At 42.7% G+C, this 22085-nt stretch overlaps 1 protein-coding gene across 1 annotated transcript in view; it reads right to left on the bottom strand.

Moving 5' to 3' along the window:
• The window catches only part of SLC16A12 (solute carrier family 16 member 12), a 105397-nt gene extending 84263 nt beyond the window's left edge, over positions 1-21134 (bottom strand). Inside the window, exons 1-2 of the mRNA XM_030809287.1 lie at positions 20982-21134; positions 20062-20201 (exon numbers count right to left, since the gene is read on the bottom strand). The gene's annotated coding sequence lies outside the window, so the exon portion shown is untranslated. The remainder of the gene's footprint in view (positions 1-20061; positions 20202-20981) is intronic.
• Positions 21135-22085: the final 951 nt, after the last annotated feature.

Genomic DNA, 22085 nt, shown 5'->3' with positions numbered 1-22085 from the left:
AAGAAATGATACCATCAGAGGACTATGTGTGTCTTAGCTCAGGCTGCTATAACAAAATACCATAGGCTGGTGGCTTAAGCAACAGACATTTATTTTTCTTACAGCTCTGGAGGTTGGATGTCTGAGAGCAGAGTGCCAGCACACTTGGGTCATGGCACTCTTCCTGGCCTGTAGACAATGGCCCTCTGGCTGTGTGCTTGCTTACATGGCCATTCTCAGAGCATGTATGGGGAGAGACAGATTTTTCTCTTCCTCTTCTCATCAGGACACTAATTTCATCATGAGGACTCCATCCTTGTGACCTCATCTAAACCTAATCACTTCTCAAAGGCCCCACTTCCAAATACCATCACATTGGGGGTGACAATGTTTCCTCAATGTTTATAGGGCTTAAACATAAATCTGGGTTGACACAAACCATCAATCCACAATAGTGCCCACTGTGCTTTGTAGAGATGAAAAGGGGCAGGCCAGGTGTGGTGGCTCATGCCTGTAATCCCAGCACTTTGGGAGGCCAAGGCAGGCAGATCACCTGAGGTCAGGAGTTCGAGACCAGCCTGGCCAACATGGTGAAACTTCGTCTCTAGTAAAAATACAAAAAATTAGCCAGTCATGGTGGCATGCACCTATAATCCCAGCTACTTGGGAGGCTGAGGCAGGAGAATTGCTTGAACCCAGGAGGCGGAGGTCACAGTGAGGGAGATTACACCACTGCACTTTAGCCTTGGCAACAGTGCAAGACTTCATCTCAAAAAAAAGAAACAAAAAAAAAAAAAAAAGAAAAAGAAAAGAAAAGGGGCCTGTTAGGTACCGGGGAGCAATTTCAATGGATGATGTGATTACATGAGGACACATGGATTTCCCAAGACCACTTCTGTAATACGTACAGCATGTCAGGACTCTCAAATCCCTCCAGTGGAAAATCCCCCACATCGGGAATGTGAAGACCCTTGTTTAGCAGAATTAATGCGCTCCTAGGTTCACATGCAGAGAGCCTCCTGAAACAGGAATCCATGCCACAGACATTCATATCCTCGGTATTCATTCATTTACTAAAACACAGCCACGCAGGATATTGAAGTCAGTGTCAGAGGGCTCTATTCCCCTCCAGCTGCCTGCTTTTCTTCCTCTCAACAATGACCCATTTTGCCTCACTTTACAGGCACAGCAGAAGTTCCACTTGTTGAAACTGAAGATAAGTGCAGTTCCAGATGCTTCTTATCCCCGTTTTCCCACAAGAAGCTCAAGAAAAGGCATATGGTTTCCCAGGTCCAAGCTCCCAGGCTTGTTATTATAGTGATCTCATCCGAGTCACAGTGCAGAAAGCCCTGCTTGTGCTGCCCAAAGAAAAACCAGGCTTGCAAGAGCACCCCCTGCACTCTCCAGCCCGGAGCCATGGAATTCATGACTGCGGCCGTGGTAAATCACTAAGTCCTCATGAATTAACCACAGAAAGTCATCACAGTCAGTACCGTAACAGGAGAAAGAAATGGGATTTTTCACAATGAGCTTTCATTTTCAATTAAATAGCAAAACTAGAATTAAATAAACCAGGTACTGCCTTGCAGAGCCAATAATATCTTATAAATATGGTCATTTGGCAAGTTATCTCATCAGACCAAGCAGAACTCCAAAAACAAACTAACTCTACTTACATTATGTAGTAAATCTTATGTATGCAGAATCTTAGCTGTGTGAAAAGGGCCTAAAAGCGAACAAAATCTAAGTCCATACAATTTACTCACAGGAACACACGAACACACCGGTGTGTCTGACTCATTTACTCTTATTAGTTATTTGTTTTCTAAGACAGCAGCAGATTAGAATGTAAACTCCGAGAGGCAGGAATTTTTTGTTGAATTTGTTCACTGATGTATCCCTATCACCAAGAGCGGAACTTAAGTTTATCTGTCGAATGGTGAGAGAATGAGCCCTGATGTGTCTGTCCTCTCTGATTTGGCTATGGTCCAGCCCCTCCTGATGATGTCACCACTCAGCTACTTCACACTGGAGGCCCCCAAAACGTCTGTCTTTGCAACCTCTGGTTTAAATGCTGTGACAGACCATTAACTTGAAAATAGAAACTCTAAATAACTGATGAGATTTCTTTTAGGAATGTAAATACTCTCTCTGTGATCTTGTTTCCACTGGTGACTTGGTTAGCACCATGTTTTTAACTGGCAAGGTAAATTGTTTCCTACTAGACTGTAAACTCCTTCAGACTTGGTATTAGGGCAAATTGGCTGAATTAAGCTGGAAAGTGAAATTTTAGCTCAGTTCCTAGGCTTTGCAACCTTTGCTTCCTCCAAACTTAACTCTATCTGGACAGGAATAGAGTGTCTGAGTAATTGTTTTTGATCCCCTGATGTTACCTGGAAGATTGTAAGCATTCAATGGCTTCCTCATTTTCAGTTTGAGTCACAACACTTCTTTTTTGGACTAACATTCTGTTTAAGAGTTTTGTGGCCTTAATGATATTTCCAGTAAGGGCCAGGAATCCACTAAATCCACGGTAAGCAATTGATTCTTGCTAAGGTCTAATTTAAGAAAAGTTCAAATGTTTAAAAGCTATGTTTGCTTGTTTGTTTGTTTCACTTGAAATAAAAATAGTACCAGGCATGATGGCTCATACCTGTAATCCCAGCACTTTGGGAGGCTGAGGCAGGAGGATTGCTTGAGGCCAGGAGTTTGAGATTAGCCTGGGCAACATAGCAAGACTCCATCTTTACAAAAAATTTTAAAAACTAGCCAGGTGCAGTGGCATGTGCCTGTAATCCCACCTACTTAGGAAGATAAGGCAGGAGGATCCCTTGAGCCCAGGAGTTCAAGATTGCAGTGAGCTATAATTGTGCCACTGTACTCCAGCGTGGGTGACAAGGTGAAACTCCATCTCAAAAAAATAAAAAATTAAAATAAAATAGTTTATTGAGTTCCATGGGGGGTAGGGCGATGGGACAGAATAGAAATGTACCTAGAATACCACCTTTTCTTTTTTTTTAGAGACAGGGTTTCACTCTGACACCCAGGCTGGAATGCAGTTGCACAATCATAGCTCACTGTAACCTCTCCTGGGCTCAGGCAATCCTCCTGCCTTGGCCTCCCAAGTAGGTAGGCCTATAACCACATGCCACTTGCCCAGGTAATTAATTTTTTTTTGGTAGAGACTGGGGCCTCACTATGTTGCCCAGGCTAGCCTCAACTCCTAGCCTCAAGGAATCCTCCTGCCTTGGCCTCCCAAACCCCTGGGGTTTCAAGCATGAGCCATTGCACCTGGCTCCAACTTTATTGAATAGAGGAATGTCATTACTTTTTAAATCAAGAAGTTCCCATCTGGGCATCTCTGAGAAATAATGAAATGGGCATTTGGGCGGTAACAACACAGCTGGGCAGTTTTCTGATTCTTGATATTTATATAAAACTTCACAGTTCACAGGAGGTAGCCACTATCTCAACTATCCTTCAAGAAAATGATTGCCACATTCCCACAGTCCTAAAATAACATAAATTGTGAGTTATCTCGCTATTACAACTTTTCAAGAAAAAGGAAAAATTAAGAAACACTGCTATATTAAATATATACACCTAAGATGCCAAAAACATCTTATTGCAGAAACATTAAAATAAGGAGGGGAAAAAAGGGCACCTTAGACTTGGGGAAAACAGACTAGGCTTTTAATCTTGAAGTGACTTGCTCAAAGTCACTCAAATGGTTTACCAGCAGAACTAGGGTTAGGGCATCTTCATTCCTTTCATGCAACAGTAGCTGGGCACTAATAAGTGCAGGCACAGGAAAAACAGAGATAAACAAGAGGCAGTCCCTGGGCCTCCATGAAGCCCTCCACTGGTAAGGGGCTCTGTTCTCTGCTTGGGAAGTCAGAACAGTGCAGGCAGAAAGCCAGAGAGCACAAATAGCTCTCCTTTCCCAAAAGGTTGGCTGCCAGGGGCACTCTGGCTTCTCTCTGTTGCTGTTAAACTTCAGTGTGTCTTGGTCCCCAGAGCCCAGCATGCCACAAGCCTCACCGAGGTAGGTCCTGGAGAAGACAAGTCATGCCCTACCCCCAGCAGCTGTTCTGTCTGGCTGGTGACAGGCATAGCTGGTTTCCTTAGGCAATTTGTACATGCAAGGAAGGTGGCCTGGGAGCACACCAAACTGTTCACAGTGCAAGCCTAAGGTATGAGAGGCAGTGGAGGGAGCAGTATCTCCTCTATTCCCTTCTCTAGAGCCTGGATTATTTTCGAGGTGATTTTAAAAATTCAAATCTGGAAAAAGAAACGAAGAAAAGCAAAGAACATGCAAGTTGGATTTAGGAAGATTAGGATTGAAATCTAGGCTTTCCATTGACTTGCCGTGTGACCTGGAACAAGTGACCTCCTGGGCCTCCATCTTCTTCCTACTCATAGGGCTACTCTGAGGCCCAGCCCCCAAAGAGCAATCTCTTTCCACCTACCTGACAATCCTGGCCACAGTTGTGGTCACTGCCGGTGGACCCTTATGTGGCAGGGGTGGTCCCACTTTTTGCTTTTTCCTATTATCATATCTAACCCATTAGGTGTTTAAAATTACCTGGGGAAATGTACAGGCAGAAAACAAAATATAAACACTCAATATATATTATATACTAAATATACACTATGATCACAACTATGATATTTTAAAAATCTATTTAAGAATAGTGGTGGTTGCTACATAGCTTCAGCATTAGTATATCTTAGGGCAGGCAGGAACAGTTGGGGAGAAGTATTTTAGGAATTGGTGAAATAATTATATGCGACATTCAGTTATATGAATGAAAGTCTTGTCACTTTCACCACAACTCCAAAACACATATCCCATATTGATACTGTGCCACAAAAATGGGAACAAAAGACACTGGGGCCTACTTGAAGGGGCATGGTGGGAGAAAGGTGAGGGTCAAAAAACTACACATCGGGTACTATCCTCACTGCTGGGTGAAGAAATCATTTGTACACCAAACCCCACCAACACAATTTACCCATGGAACAAACCTGCACATGTATCCCCTAAACCTAAAACAAAAGTTGAGAGAAGAAAAAAAAATACCCTATCAGCAAAAACTGGTATCTCCCACTTCTTTCTCCCTATCAATTTACTCATAAACTGTTTGAGAGTATAGCAGGGATCCCAGCGTGAGAACTGGAACTATGAATAAAAAACAGATGTGTCTGTAATATAGGCCCTCAGGGAGTGTATGTGCACACAGGATCAGGAAGCCTCTTGAGAGGGAACTCACACCAGGGCGAGGATGAATTCAGATGCACAAGTTTAGTTTCCCCCTGAGACTTTATGAACTAATAGGCAGGAATTGATGTATTTCCTGGATACAGGAATTCAGGCTGGATTTCCTCAAGATCTAGTACAGGCTGAACCATGGAAACACCATTTGTATTGTCATTGCAGGGGGTGGGGGGTCCGAGGAAAAGAATGTTACATGGCAACAGAATGACTCAGATTTTCTGGAAATCTTTTATAATCCCAGACATGTAAAACATCATACAAAGGCCAGGTGTGGTGGCTCATGCCTGTAATCCCAGCACTTTGGGAGGCCGAGGAGGGCAAATCACAAGGTCAGGAGTTTGAGACCAGCCTGGCCAACATGGTGAAACCCTGTCTCTACTAAAAATACAAAAATTAGTTGGACGTGGTAGCAGGCGCCTATAATCCCAGCTACTCGGGAGGCTGAGGCAAGAGAATTGCTTGAACCTGGGAGGTGGAGGTTGCAGTGAGCCGAGATCGCGCCACTACACTCCAGTCTCGGTGACAGAGCAAGACTCCGTCTGAAAAAAAAAAAAAAAAAAAAACATACAAAGAGAAAAACGCATATTTCTCAAATAGCACTACAAGCATATCATTGTCACCATCCAAAAAGTTTCCACAAAACAATCAGGCAATCTATATAAAAAGAAGTTCAAACCCTTTGACCCACCTACCAAGGCTGCTTCAGGAAAACTATCATAACAATATAAACCAAAAATATGGAAAAAGTTCATCTCACACAATGCTCAAAGCAAGGCAATTTGCAACATAAAAAAATCATGTCACCTATCTTCTAACTTCAAACCTTACTGACAGATCCCATGGTCACTAAGCCTTAATACAATACAAATTCAAGCTTGACTTCTTCATGAGGTTTAAATTAGCCAATACATATACTAGAACTCAGTAAGCACTTGTAAATCCCTCAACTGTTTCAAAAGCTTAAAAATGCAAAAAGCTTATATTTCAGAAAATTAAAAGAACAGTAGAAACAAAAGCATCAAGTGTTTTAAAAGCACACATACACTTGTGTTTTGGAAATCACCCGTGCAGTGAGCCCTGAACTAGTTAGCAAATGACAATCCCTGGCAGATAGAAGAACTGTCCAAGGCCCCATGTCAGCTGCCATTACTGGGTCACATAGGCCAAAAAAAAAAAAAAAAATGGAACCCCTGGGTGAAACTGAACCCATACCTGTTCTCTGCCCCTGTCCTTGAGCCTTAATGTTTCAGATCTCAGCTTAACTGAGATTGGAATTAAAGTACTTACTAGAGTGCCTGGATATGATCATTGCTTGTTATGTATTTAGTGGGTAATAAAGAGAATGCAGATAAGCCTCCAGCCAGTGCCTGGAACACGTACATGCTCAGTAAATGGAAGTATTCTTGTTATTGTCCTTATTTTTACTATTAAATGAGTAAGTCACATTTGTATAGCTACTTAGAGTTTATGTAAAGTGCTTTCAATCCCTGCAATGGTCTTGTAAGAGAAAACTGAGGCTCATGGAAGGTGATAATCTGTCCAAGTTCATGCTGCTATCAAATGCTGAAGTTGGGGACTTGATTGCCAGCCAAGGCTCCTTCCCCTTAGTAAGCCTGTCTGAATCTGACAACAATGCCTTGTCTCTGTCATGGACATTGTAGCTGATCCCATTGTAACTGATCCCAGTCCCAACAAAGTCAGTCCAAGTCGAGGTTTCTGTTCCTTACACCCCAAAACATCCTACCAACTACATCTTCTACTCATGACACTTATGGATCAGACCTAGTACACATATTCTATCACGGAGCAATAGCTCCATATCTTCATATATGGGGCTTTTGAAGCTTACATCAGATCTAACTTTGATTTCCTAGAATCCTACATGGGCAGAGGAGAGAAAGAAACAATGATATGTACAGCTGTACAAAGGAAACACATACTGCTGGTTTCCCATCACATGGCTAACTACAGAAGCAGAGGACACCACACTGAGTCCCACTGAAGCTTCCGGCCCCTCTCCCATGACCCTCACCCCCACATGTCATAACAAAGCTCCACATCTGGAAGCCTGATGATCTTCAGCTGCCTCTCTCTGTCCAGAGAGTGTCACACTGCACATTACCAGGAAAAAAGAAAGAGGGAGGAGGAGGAAGAAGAGGAGGAGGTTTCATCAGGGCATGTAGTCTTTTCTTCCAATTATAATTTGGCTGAAGCATCCAAAGTTACCTGTGATGTGTATTGTTTTGCCAATTCATACTTCAAGTTATTTTTCAAAAACTGCCATGCAAAATGTAAGCTATGCAACTGTCCTTTGACAATGGTCTTTTGAGATCATCAAGTGGTCTTTACTGTATGCCAGAAACCAGCTATCCTTTTGTATCTTTCCATATTACTGCTCATACTTGGGTTGTGTCCTCCTGAAGTCCAGACCATCCTTAGGACTACCAGGAACCATCCTCCAATGAGAGGCAGGGCCCAGTCAACATCTATCCAGCAGCTTTGCCATTCTCAGCCTCAAGTTTGACCACCTCATGTCCCATAGCATTCACCTCCAAGCCATTTCAGCCATGTGCTCCCAAAGCCATACTATCTACCTATCATCACAAGGTGAAGCGAGCCCTCACTTCTGAAATCTAGAGTTGTATTGAGAATTAAGTATCCTTCTTGAATCCCAACTTTCTATCCTCCAAACATCTCCAACACCCTCTTATTGCACCTGGTTTTCAACCCCCTTGAGCCCTTGGGCCCCTTGCTGCTCCACTTTCCCCCATTCCATTAACTGGTCCTGCTCTCTTTTCCCTCTTCTTGGCTTCTAGACCTCATGATCCATCACTTCAATTGCTCTCTTGCTAGAAGCACCTCTGTTTCAAACTACTAACCCCCAATTCCACATCAATCTGAACACCCAAACATTTCCACTCCTATAACTGGTAAATCAAGTTTTACTAGAGAAAATCTCTCAATCTTGGAGATTAATGGCAAAACATAATTATGAATTCCAACAGAAACTAAGTCCTTGGTGTGACTCAGCAAAAATATATTGCACTTGTTCCTTACACACACTGGTTATTTGAAGTCTTAAGTACTCCATGTGCCCCTCATTTTCAGCAGTACAGCATGACGGTACACAGCTTTGCATCCTGGTTCTGCGTCACTGTATAACCTCAGACAAGTGACTTAACCTCTCTGTGCTTTAGTTACCTCAATTGTAAATTAAGACAATTCCACCTTCACAAGGTTGTGGAAAGAATTTAGTAAGTTATCTGTGTAAGGTATTTTAACAATGCTTGCGATATAGAAAGTGCCCAAAACACGTTAGTTATTAGTTTGTAGACAGAATTGAGACCTTAGATGGGATTTCCCTCCATTTCCTTTCCTTTCTTTCAGTTTATTATTTTCCTCTATTTCCTATTTCTCCAATTTATTCATATCCACATGCATCCTTATCTTTTTTCTTCCTGTTTCAAAGAAAGACTTGTCACTCTATATTTAGTCTTGCCAGCTAGTATCCCTTATTACTTTTTCTGTATTTTGAACCTAGACCTTTTCACTGGGTTCTCCTTAGCCTATAAATTTACTCATGTGTCTCTTTTCTTGAAAGCAGGAAGGGAGAATGTAAGGGAGAAAAGAAGGGAAGAGGAGGAAAAAGCAGGGAAGAAAACTCCCCTTCAGCCTTACCACCCTTTCTGGCTCTCACTGATTAGAATCCTCCCTTCACAAACCCACCCTCTAAGGTCCTGTCAATACTGACAATCTCCTCGCTTCTCCTCCCATTCCCACCTCAATGGAAGGGAATTTGCCTCCTGTGTCCTCCACACACCACTCAGGCTGTTTTTGACATTATCACCAACGACTCCTAATTGCCAGTGTTTACTCTGGCATCCTTAATTGGCCAATCTCTGTAGAATGTGGCACTGTGGACCTCTCTGTCATGACTAAAACTTGTTTTTCCCTGAGTTTCCATGATAGGAGTCTCTACTATTTATCTTTCTTCCCTACCGACCCCTGCTTCTTAGTTTCTTTCGCCAGATTCTCTTCCTCTGACCACTCATTATATGTTGTGTCATCATTCATTCATTCATTCATTCAACAAGCATATTAAACTCTTACCATATGTCAGGTACCATGACAGCTGCTAGGACCAGTTAAGCAGAGGCAGCTGAAGCACTACTCCACGCACTATTCACAGTGCAGACACACTACACAGGCATATAAATGACCCCATCCAAAGTTGTGCAATGGCAGTGATGCTACAAAGAATATATAGTCCTTGCCCTCTTGTTGGACCAGTGAAAAAGACCAAAACACAGCTAGATAATTAGAGAATAAAACAAAAGGTGCAATGACCGAGAGATGCCCTGGGTATCGCGTGAGCACAGCCTAGTTATTCCCCCAAGTTCTTCGACCTGTTTCATACCTCACTCTTTACCTTTTCCTCAGGAAAAGACATCCAGACAAGTGATTTCAACTGAGCTTCTTAGCTGATGATACAATTTTGAATTTCTTCCTCAGAATATCAAACTTTCTACCACACATTTCTACCACATGCCTTATAGGGCACCAAGCACCAGGAATATAAAAATAATAAATAAAAGTCTTACCATAAGGTATTAATCTTATTTCCCATCTGCACCATTTTAACAGACCCTCTGGGGCCTTTCTTCAAACCCCATTCAGAGTTATCTGTTTGAAGCACAAGCTAATTTTATCACCAAATCCCCACTCCTACCCACTCCCTTGTTCAAAAACTGCCAAAGCAAAATCAAAACCCCTTGGTGGTGCAATGTACCAGACCCTGATGCTCTCGCTCCTGCCTGCTCCTCTAGCCGTCTCCAGCCCCCTGGCCACACATATTCCCTACCTGTCAGCCATGCCACACCATCCGAAGATGAGCAGCGCTTTCAATTCCAAGGCAATTCCCACCTCAGCACTTTTGCACCTGTTGCTCCTACTGCCTAGAAGGTTCAACCTGAGAATTTCTACAATTATTTAATGGTTTGACCAACCTCGGCATCATTAAGTGCCTCTGGCTCTGCACGCCCATAGCAGGTGATCACTTATGGGACTCATTCCAATGCTGTGATACTTTGTACACACACTTGTGCGTACAGAGGCCCTTCCTCAAAGGCTTTCCGTCTCCTGGGAAGTATCTTCCCCAGAAAAAGGCAAGCCTTTGAGGAAGAAGCCTGTCTAACACATGGCAGGGCCTCAGTGCATGTTTGCCTGGGAAGAGGTAAACTCATGAAGTTATTTTTAGCATTCTTTAATCACAATATTTTTTGTTAGAGACTTTAAAGGTAATTAATTTCATTTCGTCTAAATCAAATGTCTCTTCTACAGATTCTGCTTAAAGCTGTTAAAAGCTAAACTGAGGTGCAGTGGCTCATACCTGTAATCCCAGCACTTTGGGAGGCTGAGGCGGGCGGATTGCCTGAACTCAGGAGTTTGCGACCAGCCTGGGGCAACATGGTGAAACCCCGTCTCTACTAAAATACAAAAAAAAATTCCCTGGGCGTGGCGCCGTGCGCCTGTAGTCTCAGCTACTCAGGAGGCTGAGGCAGGAGAATTGTTTGAACCTGGGAGGCGGAGGTTGCCGTGGGCCGAGATCGTGCCACGGCACTCCAGCCTGGGCGACGGAACGAGACACCATATCAAAAAAACAAAACAAAACGAAACAAAACAAAAGCTAAACTGAAATTTCACCTTAACAGAGCCTGCATGAGCAGTCAATTAGGTATACTATCATGCAAGAATTGACAAAGAAAGCAGAATATGCCAGAAACATTCTGAGATACCAATTTGGGTCCATCAGTTACTAAGCAATACTTGAAATTTTAGTTAGATCTTCATCTGTAATAAAATCAGAATATATGGTTGTCTAAATTTTATTTTTTTTGAATATGGAAGATAATGAAAGAAGTCAATCTCAGCAAGTAAGAAAGGAAGGAAAAAATGTGTGGGGCTTAATTTTGATAAAATGACGAGTCCCTTAATCACTGGAACACTTCAATTATCAAGTAAAATAATTTTAACAAGTATCTTACTTATGAGTATTTATTTGTTCTTTATCTATGTACTCTGCCTTTTTCTGAGTGTTTTTGAATTTTTTAATTAAGTTAATAGCTGTTGCCAGGTGTTCCTCGTGACTAAATTTACCAAAGAGCCAGCTGGCATTGAGGGTGGAGTCTGTGTCAATAAAACACAATTAGCTACAGACCCATGTGGAAGGGGGATTTGACCTAAACCTCCATGGAATCATACCCAAAACCTAGTAGTCACCATTCAAGCTCCACAAGGGAGAACTAAGATACGGGGGAAATGGCTAGATTTTTTAAGGTAAGAAACCATGATATTTCTTAACAAATAATTTTATGTCAAAAAATGCCACAATGGCTGTCTGAATTGCCAAATTCACTAGGTAACCACCCAAGTTTATCCTCTCATTGTGCACTTCAACCTGCATGTAGAAGGGGCCCCAGTGATTTGTGCATGATGCAGGGTTTTTAAAGAAAGTATAAGCATCCTTGGCTGGTTTCCAAGCCCTGTCCTCTGACCCCATCATGCTACCCCCCACCCCCATACATATATACCCATGAATCAACCCTTTTGGCAGTTATGTACAACTGTACATGGGGGAATTATAAAATTAAAATATGAAATGCAAACTTCATTAACCAAAATGCGCATTTGGTTAACGTGAATACAGAGAAGGTCACTTAGCCCAGCATAGCCATTCCCCAGAATTTGATCTTTGACCCATCTCACCTCTCTCTAGAAACACTCTCCCAGGGAGACATATAACTTGAACTGAGTCCCTATACTGATAACTCCCAAGCTATAGTTCTTGCCCTAAATATCTAACTGCTTACTTGGTTATCTCTCCCCACAGGCATCAAAGTTATAAAGTTAATAAGACCAAAGATTTCCCAGGCTTTTCAACACAGATGCACAGTAGTAGCTTGAAACAATTAGGAGCTGCCAGAATATAAAACAAATTTGCCAAGGAACAGCAGAAACTTAGAAACATGTGGCCCAATCACTTAGAAACTTGTTTTGGCCAAGAAATCCTTTGTTCAAATAAAATCTTACCTGGAAACCAAATATGTGAAATCAAGAACAGGACACCTGCTCAGATAGCAGAAGGGGCCACCAGAAAGGAGCCCAAAGCTGGAAGCTGGACATCGGTCTGCCACCCATTGCCCTCATGCCCTGTAACACAGCTCCAGAGGTGCTCCCTGATACTCTCAGGAATTTGCAAAATACGGTTTAAAATCTACTGGCCAAAATCCATCAAGATTTTTATTCGTGGATAAAAATTTATTTATTTTTATTACAAAATCAACAGTTAAAGCATAATTTGGGGAAGCTAACTGGTAACAGTGGGTGAGAATCTCCATGAGCATTAAAACTAAATAAGAACAAATTAAAAAAATAAGGGGTTGAGTAGGGCGTGGTGGCTCATGCCTGTAATCCCAGCACTTTGGGAGGCCAGGGTGGGCAGATCACTTGAGGTCAGAAGTTTGAGACCAGCCTGACCAACATGGTGAAACCCCATCTCTACTAAAAATACAAAAATTAGCCGGGTGTGGTGGCAGATGCCTGTAGTCCCAGCTACTCAGGAGGCTGAGGCAGGAGAATCGCTTGAACCCAGGAGGCAGAGGTTGCAGTGAGCCAAGATCGTGCCATTGCACTCCAGTCTGGGTGAAAGAGTGAGACTCCATCTAAAAAATCTAATAATAAAACTAAAAAAAATAAGGGGCTGGCATGGTAGCTTACATCTATAATCTCAGCACTTTGGGAGGCTGAGGCGAGAGGATTGCTTGAGCCCAGGAGTTTAAGTCCAGCCCGGAAAAACATAGTAAGACTCCATTTCCATTTCTACAAAGAAAAAAAAATTAATTATCTGGGCATGGTGGTGCCCACCTGTAGTTCAAGCTACTTTGGAGGCTGAAGCAGGAGGACTGCCTGAGCCTAGTAGTTCAAGGCTGCAATAAGCCATCATTGCACCACTACACTCCAGCCTGGGTGACAGTGAGATCCCATCTCTTTAAAAAAAAAAAAAAAAAAAAAGAGAGAGAGAGAGAAAAGATAAAAAGAAAAAAAGAGGTGAATTCTAAGTAGAAGTAATCCACTAGATCAATCTTCAGAATCTGTATCAGTCACCTCACCACATTTTCTCAAAAACAATAAATCCTAATGACAAGGAAAACTCTAAAATTAATCATACTTTGTTGAAGTCACATAGGGCAAGGTTTAAACTCCTATCTTTCTTACGTAACAGTCCTATATAATATCTTTCTTATATAAAAGTCTGGCCAAGCATGGTGGCTCATGCATTTAGTCCTAGCAACTTGGGAGGTTGAGATGGGAGGATTGCTTGAGCCTGGGAGGTCGAGGCTGCAGTGGGCCCTGATAAGGCCACTGCACTCCAGCCTGGGTGACAAAGTGAGACCCTGTCCCAAGAAAACCCTTTTTATTTAATTTGATACAATTGAATAAAAAGAGAAAGTTTTCAGAGAAAGTTTGAGTATTAAGGTTGACAACTCAATCAATTTAAAGAAACACATAATAAAGGACACATCTGTAAGTATTTTAGAGGAAACAGATTATTGTTGTAGAGTAAAAGGCCAAATTATTGTCCTAAACAAAAATACCCATACGGTACCACAATCACCAAAAACTTGAAAATAGTTGGTTAATTAATTCATTGGTTGACAGTAATTATACCAATTGGGTTGATTTGGTTGTTTTGACATCTTATAAACATAAGCCTAGTGAATTCCACAGAGAAGAAAAAAAAATCACTGAACATTCATTCAACCATTGGGAAAAGCTTTCCATATAATGAATGGTCCCTCTGTAGAGAAAATGCACACACAAAAAATTTCCATTATATGTTAAGAAGATATCACAACACGAAATTTTATGTTTCAATAAATTTTTTTCTAAGGAAGCATAAAATTATTAGTATATATCTCCATAGTTTCTCAACCCTGGCTGTACATGAGATTCACCAGAGAGATTTAAAAACTATCAATACCCTAGCCCGTATCTCAGACCTACTGAATCAGAATTTTTCAGAGTAGGACATTGGTACCAGTTTTTTTCCTTCCTCAGGTAATTCAAATGTGTAGGTGGGGTTGAGAACCATTGATATAGAGTCTTCAATCAACCGATTTATGGATACTAGGTTGTCAGGTGTCAACCTGAACAGACCACTTATTTTTTATATCATTTATGCTTGTGAGTTTGGGCTACCCCTATTCATAACTATTTAATAATGATGGTTAAGGATGGTTTTTGATAGTTGTCTGGTTGAACTGTCACTGCCTGAAGAAGCAGCACTCTGTTCTCCCTTATGAGATTTAACTTTGTCGTGAGTTTTTATTTTTTTGGTGATTCCTTCACGGGCTATGAACGTGGTTGCTTTGAAGTTACAGGTTCAGAGAGCTGAAATTGCTGTTTCAAGAAATACATCTGGTTTCAGTAGATAAATATGAACTCACTCCCATGGAAAGTATTCCATCAAGCAAAGTGGAATTACAAAAATAATACCAGTTGATCCCAAAATAAGTAATTATGGCCCTAATTTATAATATGTCAAATAAACCACAAAATGATTAATTGTGCTCAGGAATATTTTGAAAAAAACAGTCTACAAATGACTTGGGTGATAATTTTTAAGTATTGGTATAGTTAATACTTTATGTAGCTACTTTGTTTACATATATGAACCACTGAGCCAGAAGACAGTGTTAGGGGGAAACAGTTGCTGATTTTTATGGTGATTTGGAAGTTTGGAATTTGGAAACTGAGTCCCAATTTCCTTTACAGTCTTTTTTTTTTTTTTTTTTTTTTTTGAGACAGAGTCTTGCTCTGTTACCCAGGCTGGAGTGCAGGGGCATGATCTCGGCTCACTGCAACCTACGCCTCCCAGGTTCAAGCCATCCTCCTGCCTCGGCCCCCCTGGTAGCTGGGATTACAGGCACGTGCCACCACGCCCAGCTAATTTTTGTATTTTTAGTAGAGACGGGGTTTCGCCATGTTGGCCACGCTAGTCTCGACCTCCTGACCTCAGGTGATCCACCCGCCTTGGCCTCCCAAAGTGCTGAGATTACAGGCATGAGCCACCACACCCGGCCTCCTTTACAGTCTTCAGTGACTAATGCTATATCTATAAGAGGCTCATAGACATGGAATTTCTCTCTAGATACAGAAATGAGTTATTTTCAAAATATACAGGGTACCCTCAGAAATGGAAACATTAGAAGCTCTCAGCAGTAAAGTAATCAGAAGTCAGGAAAAGCAGAGTCAAAAAGTTGATAAAACATATTTTGAACATTTTGTTTCAATTCCTTTCATAAACAAAAAATTCATTCACTAATCTTTGGATATTGGGTCATGATTGGAGTTCTATGTTATTTTTCTTGGTTAAGCCACATCCAGATTTCCTGCTTCCATTTCTTAAAGAGGATCAGGACCTTATTGGAGCTTGTGAAAAAACCTGAATGCAAAATCATTCTAGAAATTTTTACTGTACTCTTCAAATCTCTTATCACTATGCCACACCTAAGTACTCATCCCTCTTCCTTTTGTAATTTGCTTGTTCATGTTGCTTTTTAAAAAGCTTTATAGTCTTTTTATAAATTGAGATAAAATTCACATAAACTTCACTATTTTAACACTTTTAAAGTGTACAATTTGGTGGGTTTTTTTTTTCTTTTTTTTCTGAGACGGAGTCTCGCTCTGTTGCCCGGGCTAGAGTGCAGTGGCAGGATCTTGGCTCACTGCAAGCTCCGCCTCTCGGGTTCACGCCATTCTCCTGCCTCAGCCTCCTGAGTAGCTGGGACTACAGGCGCCCGCCACCATGCCCAGCTAATTTTTTGTACTTTAGTAGAGACAGGGTTTCACCGTGTTAGCCAGGATAGTCTCGATCTCCTGACCTTGTGATTTGCCTGCCTCGGCCTCCCAAAGTGCTGGGATTACAGGCGTGAGCCACAGCGCCTGGCTGGTGGTTTTTATATATTTACAATGCTGTGCAACCACCACCCCATTATCTAATTCCAGAACATAGCCGTCACCCCAAAAAGAAACCTTGCATCCATCATCAGTCACTCTCTATTTCCCCTACCCCGCTTCCCTGGCAATCACTAATCCACTTTTTGTTGATATGCATTTGCCTATTATGGACATTTCATATAAATCATACAACATGTGGTCTTTGTATCTGGCTTCTTTCACTTAGCATAATGTTTTCAAGGTTCATCCATGTTGCAGCATGTGTTGATATATTTTTTTTTAACATTACTTACTTTTATGGGCCCATATAGTGATCAACTTAGTTTTCACAGAAATACCATTCTTTGTTTAGCATTCACGTTATAACGGTTTAGGCAATATTTCATTAAATCACAAAATTACAATAGCATCCTGGCACTTTGGGAGGCCAAGGCAGGTGGATCACCTGAGGTCAGGAGTTCGAGACCAGCCTGGCCAACATGGTGATACCCTGTCTCTACTAAAAAAAAAAAAGTACAAAAATTAGCCAGGCATGGTGGTGGATGCCTGTAATCCCAGCTACTCAGGAGGCTGAGGTGGGAAAATTATTTGAACCAGGGAGGCGGATGTTGCAGTGAGTCGAAATAGCACCACTGCACTCCAGCCTGGGTGACAGAGCAAGGCTCTGTCTCAAAGAAAAAACAAAAATACAATAGCAAAGTACAACTGGCATAAACTGGACTGTAACCAAACACCACTGTAAGCATGCACCTGACCTAGTAACAGTAAAGTATACAAATTTATTAAGATGATACCTATTTTCCACAGTGGTCTCTGTGTCTGAGCAATCACCACAATGTGGTTCAGAGGAGAAGGAGAGCATTGGTTAATCCAATGAGTTGTTTCAGTGTTGGGCAGTATTTCATTAAGCAGAACAGAGTCAGATGCATGTAGAGGGGCAGAGAGGTGATAAGTGTCTATTATACGACCCAACACAGCCTCAACTGGTTCCCGAGAGGAAGTTTTCTACATGTCTTCAAAAAGAGGCAAGGATGTGCTCCCATAAAGACAGGTATATCCTCTGCCTCTATAAAAGCTTTACCATGCTTTACCATCTTTCAAGAAGCAACTCCAATGTGCCCTCCTCTACAAAGTCTTCCCTAACCCTCAAATCTTCACAGTGCCTGCCTGCTCTCTCTTCTTCCTTTTAATTCCCAAAGTACTTATGCATCTCTTATGGTAGTTTGAATTGGTATGATAGCTAGCCATACAATGTCCTCTCTTCCATACCAGGATGTAAGCTGCATCAGAGGCATGTTCTGTGTCTTTATACGTCCTGCTGTCACCAGTACCAGAAAAGAGATGCTCAAAACACAATCTTCACACAAATCCTTACACAAATCTTTTAATAAGGAGTAGAAGTTCAATAAATATTCATCAAATTAATAAATGAAAGAACACACGAATTAAATAATTAATTAATCTCATGCAACATCTTACCTGGCTACAGCAATTAACCCCACTCGTCAATGTGCGGTAAATGAAGGAAGGATATGTATCTGATGGGGCACAGTGGTGGGTGAATGAAGGAAAAAAAAAATCAGCTATTCCAGGTGCCTAGCATGCATCAGAAATTGTGACTCTTCTCCAGATGTTCAACAGACACCACCTTCAAACAGGACATTGTTAGATAATGACACTTTCTGATGTCCTTTGATGTAGAGCACATTAAAAATATTATCAGAGGGAAAATCTTTCTGTCCAAAATCCCCCAACCTCTTCAACTGTATATTTAGTTTTCATCAATTAAATTACTATACCATTTCAATGGGTGACTTTTTATATACGCTGGAAAGGTACTCATAAGAAAATAGCTTCCAAATTGGCAATTTTTAAAAGCAAAGCAACTGGTTAGGTGAGGAATGCATAAACAACCCCAAAAGCGGCACTGAATACTTTTCTTTGGCTGTATACGACTGAAAAACTGCCAAGTTCATTTTGATAAGCCTTTGCTAAAAACAATAAACATGCCTGAGCTTGCAAACCATGCTGTTTTGAAGAAAAAGCAATTGAGAGAATTAGAAAATGCTTAAAACTGGAATGTCTGATAGTCTATAAATGTGGAGGAAAGTGGGGGACAAAATGTAAAGTGAGACAAAATAACAACAGAACACCATCTTCATAAATAAATAAAAAGCTACATCTTATAAACTAATTTAATTAGTCTCCAATACTAACATGGTACCACTAACACTCTTAAGAAAACAAATCATCCCGTGCTTCAAGTTTAGTCACCATGGTGATGTCCCTGCAATAAAGGAAATGTAATTTCATTGACTCCAAATGAACATATATTAAATAACCAAATGTGGGGACTGCAATTCACTTACAGTAAAATGTCAGCTCATAAAAGTCAAAGTAACTTCACCTGAATTTGTTTTTTTTGTTGTTGTTGTTGTCATTTTTTTTTTCCATGATTGTAAGATTCTCAGAATTGTAGGATTGGAAGGAAGATAGTTTGGATCACTATGTTTATTTTCCTGCTTAGGTAAAACTGAAATTCTCTTGTATCTGCCTAAGAAATCCTGGAAAAGTTCTAATGAATAAATTGCAACTTGAGCTCTATAGGATCAAAGTTCTTTGTTTTGTTCATTGACACATCCCAAATGCCCAGAATAGCACTAGGCATACAGTAGGCACTCAATAAATATCTGCTAAATTGAACTAAATTGAAAAATATGCAGTGCAATGTAATGTTAAATAAGTCAGTTTGAAATTCCTTTCTTAGCTTTGTTTTGGTCATAGTATTAATCACAACAAACAAACAGTCCTCATATAAACCACTTCAACACTATAATTCATGTTTTTACTTCTGACCAATCATTACCATAGAGGGTGCTGAGAATCAGAAAAGACTCCAAGGAAAGATGGGGGTAGACTCACTCCCATCTATTTGGACTAATTTTGTTCTGGGCGTTCACCTGAGAAGTATCTGCATATCCATAATATAAAAATAATTTAAAATATTACTTAAAATTAAAGGTTTGCATCTTTAAAAATTGTGCCACAAAAGCAATTTGATTAAATCAACCTCTCATCTATTTCAGAATCCCATCAGTTAAAAAAACAAACATAAAAAATAAGAAAAGGAAAATGATATGATTAGGTGATGCTAGTCATATTATTTTCGCTCAAAATGTCTAGAGGCAATATGCCTTGGAAAACCGAGTCAGGTGGGAATGAGAAGATCTGGATGTTAGTGTTGATTCCATCACCAGTTAACAGTATGAATTCAGCCAATCCTTGCCAACCTGGATCTGAGCTTCCTGTATTGTGATTCCTGTATTGGCTGTAAGGTGAAGGCTTTGAATTTGGTAGATGGTCTCCAAAGCCTTTCAGTTTCAAAGTTTCTCTAAACCCTGTAATTATAAGTGACCAAATCCAGTTCACCTAATTACTACCACTACTCTTTTACATCCTTCATTTCTTCAACAAACATCCGGTCACCTTGGGGGCGCAGGGGGTGGGGGACGTCAAACACCATTAGCCATAGTTTGGCATGACATTTACGGAGGGGGAGCGACAAACTATGCAAGGGCAGCTAGCTGATGATTTTAAATGTTAGTGAGCTTGGACACCTGTGGAGCGAACGTGTTTCTGAATTTGAAAGGCCGGAAGATTTTCCCCCGGGCTAAGCTGGTGGCGCCGCGGGAGTGCCTAGCTCTGAGCAAAGAAGCAAGTAGGATTGAACTAACTAGAGGCTCTTCAAAAGGAGAGTGTTTATCCAGTTTCCTGGCAGGACTCACCTGACTAGACATTTTAAAAAATTATGGCCAGGCACGGTGGCTCACGCCTGTAATCCTGTCACTTTGGGAGGCTAAAGCGGGCAGATCGCTTGAGCCCAGGAGCTCGAGAGCAAACCGGGCAATATGTCGAAACCCTTTTTCTGCAAAAAAAATACAAAAATTAGCCGGGCGTGGTGGCGCGCACCTTTAGTCCCAGCTACTCCAGAGGCTGGGGAGGGAGGATCGTTGGAGCCGAGAAGGCGGAGGTTGCAATGAGCTGAGATCGCGCCACTGCACTCCAGCCTGGGCGACAGAGCGAGATCTTGTCTCTAAATAAATAAATAGTATAAGAGGTTTAGAATGTTGATGTGTGAAAACGGAAGACTAACCAAATAGCCCTAGGACTTACTGGAATTGTGTTTCAAAATTTTGTTACGAACGCTTTTCCGAGTCCAAAATACAGATATCACTGGTTTCTTTGTGGACAAGAAGCAACTGAGAAATTGAGTTCAATCCACTGAAAGCCGGTGTGTTTTTAATTAACACACGGGAAGTAAATATTATTGTCTAAGGTGGGGGACGGGGGAGAGATTTTAAAAATGTATTATAAACATAAAATCCAGAAGAAAGATGGTCTCTATTCCACCGAGAAGTCTGCATTTGAAAACCACAAGAGATGGAGATCAAAGCCGCTAGTTCTCCAGCCACCTGCCCAAAAACTCGGCCGCAGCGCAGACCCAACCCAGACAGGGCAAGTGAGCACGTGTCTCCCTCCCAACCCAAGCTGCGCGCCGACGCACCCAAGTTAGGGTCCCAGGCTCCCGGCGCGGGATGGGCGCTAGGGCAGCGGAGAATGGAGCGTCCCCGTCCTCCTCCAGCTCCAAGGACAGCGCCAGCGCCCCGCCGTCCCGCCGCCCTTCCTTGAGGGATGCCCGTGTCACCTGAGCCACCGCGCCCTCTGCACAACCGAGTCGGGGAGAGGGAAGAGGGAGAGCCGAGGAAGCTTCTTGGCCCGGGCGCTGGCGATCCGGGAGCCGGGGCCGCCGGCGAGACTGAGCCCGGGACAGCCCAGCGCTCCAGCGCTCCACCGCTCTGCCAGCCCGCCCACAGCGCGCAGACCACCCCCATGCCCCGCCCGCCCTCCTGCCACACCCGCCCCCAACCCTGCCCCGCCGCCTCCTCACCTCGCCGGGACCACTGCAGCCCTGGCGGTAGCGCGCGGACATGCCCCCGGGGCGCACCCGCCGAGCCGCGTCCCTGCGCGGTGGCCCCTTCCCGGGCCCCAGGCGGCGCGATCCGCGCTTCGGTGGGGCGGGGAGCGGCCTGGGCGGAGGCGCCGGCGAGGCTGGGGCCGGGGGCCCAGCTGGCAACGCCGGGGGGAGGGAAGCGTAGCGCGGAAAATCCCAGTGCTCGGCCTTCGAAATGCACCGGCTCATTCAGCCCCGCCAGCTCTGCCAGGGACTCTGCCTGGCGGGCGAAGGGGATTTAGCGCGGGGATCCGCTCTAAGTACTGCGGCTTGGCTAGGGGCGAGGGGCGCAGCGGCGGAGGGACGTCTCGCGGTTATGTAATGCGCCGGCTTTCTGTGTTCCCAGCCAAACCTCTCTAGGATGGCCGGACCCTCCCCGGGAAGAGCACATGACCCCTGACCTCGGCAAGCCGAGGGGAGCTCGGTGTTCCCAAAGAGAACTTTTCCCCGCAGGGTCAAAGAGCAAGATCTCGAGAAAAAATACAAGGCCTCCTTTAGGTGTATCTGGCAGGGATCTGGACCCTGCTAGCCAATCCTTCCCATTTCACAGCACAGGAAACTGAAGCTCCAGAATGCTAGTGAAAAGCGTTATCTCTTGGAGTCAAAAGGACCTGGGTTCAACGCATCTGAAAATCTCATAACCTTGGGCAATTTAACTCTCTGAGCCTCACTTTTCCCTGTAAAACAAAGGATAATAGCGCCCACTTCATGTTGTTGCTGAGAGGATGACATGAGTGAGGTGTAGGCGCCCAGTACGTAACACAATTCCCCAAACGTTGACTCAAAGCCTGAAAACGG

This window comes from Nomascus leucogenys, chromosome 3 (assembly GCF_006542625.1).
Source record: "Nomascus leucogenys isolate Asia chromosome 3, Asia_NLE_v1, whole genome shotgun sequence".
NCBI lineage: Eukaryota > Metazoa > Chordata > Mammalia > Primates > Hylobatidae > Nomascus > Nomascus leucogenys.
The sequence above is the reverse complement of the archived record's forward strand: the minus strand, read 5'-3'. Positions and strand labels throughout refer to the sequence as shown.